The following is a 3,725-nucleotide window of genomic DNA, read 5'->3' as shown; positions in this document are numbered from 1 at the left end:
ACTAGAACAAAAACCAAATATATATTTATTATAAATCACAATATAATGCACACAGTACAGCCAGCAAGAGGGAGGCATGCCTGCCTCCCTCCTTTTGGGACACTTCCTAAACATTGCTCATGACACATTACATGTGACACATGCTTACATCCCATTGGCCAGAACTTAACCATATGGCCATCCTAACTGCAAAGGAAACTGGAATTTATTTTATTCCAGCCAGCCACACACACAGCTAAAAAACACAATTTCTTTTAATATGGATGAAATGAATAACAGATATTGAGGAGAAATTAATCTTCTTCACCACAACATACAAACACTAGACACAGAGCTTTGCTCACAGTAAGCAGTCACTATAGAGACTCGACCCTGAAGGGGAGGTTTCATTACAAACTTCTCATTGCTTATTTTGAAAAAAGCTAGCACTGAATTTTTAAGTGAAACAGAATCTGGACCTCTGCATTGTTCTTGCTATCAAATGAAGCCTTCTCTTTTATTCCTCTCCTTCCTTTCCGCTAAGACATTTTCTAGGTGCCTTTCTCGACTCATCCCTTACCAGCCTCTACTGGATCCCTCACTGCAGGGAGCACTAGCCAGGTGCCATCTGTGAGATCTGGGGTTGTAAACCTCCTTACACCTCTGTTTTCCAAGATGTAAATGGAGGTAATAATTGTATCTATCTTATAAACTCATTGTGAGGATCAAGTGATTTAAAACTTGCAAAGCACCTGAAGCAGAGCCTGGTACATAGCAAGCACCATAGACACTTTATTACCATACTTAACTCTGGCCCATATCATACAGTACAGTAATTTTCTAAAGCGGGATTTTTGTCCTTTATCAAAAGAATTGTATCAGAATGATAGTATGGCCAGCTGAATCCTTTCTCCCAGGAGGGTTTGAGGGTTATTCTTGTATAAGTCATCACCACTATGACATAAATGCGCTAAGCATGACTCAGAAAATCCTTGGGATTATCTATGTCTATTTAAAATTCTGCAGCATTCTATGTCATTATTAAAGAAAATTCATTCCTTTGTTCATTTGGTGAGCACTATGCTAGTATTAAAGATTCACTGAGGGACAAGACAAGTTCCTTCCTTAAAATCCTCACAGTTTACACGATCTGTCTACTCATCTATCTGTTGCTATCTCTCTATCATCTATCTATCAACCTACCTATCATATAACAATGAGAAAGGGTCCATTTCATAGAATCCTTCCTATTACAGATAACTGAAACCCAACTCAGATGAGTTTAAAGCACAGGGAAATTTTATTGATTCATTCATTCATTTACCTAACAATAAATTGCTGAGCTATCTAGAGGTAAATTTTTCAGACATTTCAAAGCTGGGTCTGCATGTTTAGAACTCTCTCTCTCCCTCTCTTGCTTTCCTCTGACAGGCTCCTTTCACATGGCCCAAAGACGGCCCCCAGCTTTGTCTGCTAATTTAACAACCTCAGCTGAAATAAGGAGCCTCTTTCTCAACAGCTCTGGCAGAAGTGCTGAGGCTGGTCTTCTGCAGTCCAGGTGAGTCACGTGCCCATCCCTGAGCCACTGTCCAGCCTCTAAACTGGGACTTTAAGCTCAACCACCCACTCCCAGGTGGAGGTGGAGGTGGGATCAGTCCCACCCAAGCATTATGGATGAAAAGTGGGAGGAGTGACTTCCTTAGTGAAAAGTGGGGTGCTGTTAGCAAAAGAAGGGAGACTGGACACTGGGACGGTAAACGAAAAAGACACGCACAACCATTGGCCAGCTCTTGATCCTAGAGATGAGGTGGGTGAGGAGCTTCCAAAGACACCCTCATGGAAGAGTTGATGTGGGAAATGGGTTTTGAAGGGCATTTGGAATTCAGCTGACAGATGAGAGAATTTAAAGCAAAGGTAAGAACATGTACAAAGACCTAAGGATGTGATATCTTGTGGCTTATTTGGAGAAATGAGTAGGGTTAGGATATAATTTGAGGAGATAACAGTCAATGTAGCAAGGAAGATGGGTAGGTGTGAAGCCATTGTGAAGGTCTTTGTGTGCCCCAATGAAGATAATTGGGGCACACACATCTTCACACTTACAGAGATTTCTCCATGTTATTTCACTGACATAAAAGAAATTAATCTAACACAAAAGAAAACTGAAGACAGAAATTATAATTTCTCTTTGTGTATCCATTGCCTGGCACATGGGCCAAATAAATGTTTGTAGATTTGAAACTGGAATGTCTTTTGAGCTAAATGAGATCATTTCTCTCTACCATATCTACATAGCATAGTGCCTGGTACATTTTAAGTGTTCCATATGTGTTAGCTATTATGTCTTTGTGGTCATTAGATCAATTTTTGATGATATATACTTGTCTTTCATCATTCCTCAGACTTCAACTAATTCACTGTTAATTAATCCTCAGAAAACTTGGTATTAGAGTTGGAGATGTATTTAATTCAAACATTATTTTGCAGAATTGTACTTAAATCAGCAACAACATCAACAAAAATTTAATGCTGCTGTCTGGTGATTTAGAAAATAAGAAATGTAAGTCAACTTTCCTGGTGGCTTAGAAGGCAAAGAGTCTGCCTGCAACACACGAGACCCAGGTTCAATCCCTTGGTTGGGAAGATCCTCTGGAGACAGGATTGGCTACCCACTCCAGTATTTTTGCTTGGAGAATTCCATGGACAAAAGAGCCTGGGGGCTACAGTCCATGGAGTCTCAAAGAGTCAGACATGACAGAGGAACTAACACTTTCAAGATAAAAGGGACCCACAGAAACTGCACAGAGAGTGGATCTTCAAGATTGGTAAGGATTATTTTTTATTTGAGTAAACAAGGTCAGTTACACTTTGATACATTTCTCAGTTTATTAATTTCACTTCTTTGCTGGCTTGTCTTCCCATTTTCCCAGAGCCCCTGCTGCTGCTAAGTCACTTCAGTCGTGTCTGACTCTGTGTAACCCCATAGATGGCAGCCCACCAAGCTCCCCTGTCTCTGGGATTGTCCAGGCAAGAATTCTGGAGTGGGTTGCCATTTCCTCCTCCAATGCATGAAAGTGAAAAGTGAAAGTGAAGTCGCTCAGTCGTGTCCGACTTGTAGCAACCCCATGGACTGCAGCCCACCAGGCTCCTCCATCCATGGGATTTTCCAGGCAAGAGTACTGGAGTGGGGTGCCATTACCACTCCTCTTGGGATTATCACTGTAAGCGTACAATGATCACAAGGTTATGAAACTAGACTTTAACAGGAATCACTTAAAACATTGAAAGAGTAATGATGTATAGAAACAGCAATTCCCTCTGAAGCCAGAATCCCCATGTCCCCGTCATGTGTAGTGGTTGGAGGGGCAGAGAATCCTCCAGGCATATTTCCCACAGATGTCTCTGCAGGACATCTTTGGTGCCCCTCTTGCCTGCCCTAGGACTTCATTTCAGGCTTGCCTCTGTCAATCATTTTGAAACCTTATGTTTACACTTGATAGCCTTACTGGAGGAAGAGAAGAGAAACCATTCATTGTTCATTCAACAAATATCTATCAAGCACCTGCAACATATCAGGAACATTCTAGAAACTGGGGTTACCAAACCTCTGCCCTCATGGAATTTTTATTCCCATGAAGGAACACATATATTATGCAAATAAAAACATAATGTGAGATGGTAATAATATCCAATATACATAGATAAATAAGGCAGAGAAGGTGGGGAGGGGAGGAGGGAATGGGTGA

General features: G+C 41.2%; 1 long non-coding RNA gene across 1 annotated transcript; it reads left to right on the top strand.

Annotated features, from left to right (window-relative positions):
* Positions 1 to 1,409: 1,409 nt before the first annotated feature.
* Positions 1,410 to 2,538, top strand: LOC147372292 (uncharacterized). The gene is made up of 2 exons (XR_015163979.1): positions 1,410 to 1,537; positions 2,467 to 2,538. It is a non-coding gene; the product is annotated as an uncharacterized LOC147372292 (long non-coding RNA).
* Positions 2,539 to 3,725: the final 1,187 nt, after the last annotated feature.

Source organism: Bos grunniens, chromosome 5 (assembly GCF_055505025.1).
Source record: "Bos grunniens cultivar Pamir isolate PY7600 chromosome 5, Bosgru_T2T1.0, whole genome shotgun sequence".
NCBI classification, from domain to species: Eukaryota; Metazoa; Chordata; class Mammalia; order Artiodactyla; family Bovidae; genus Bos; species Bos grunniens.
This window is presented reverse-complemented; position numbering and strand designations above follow the sequence as displayed.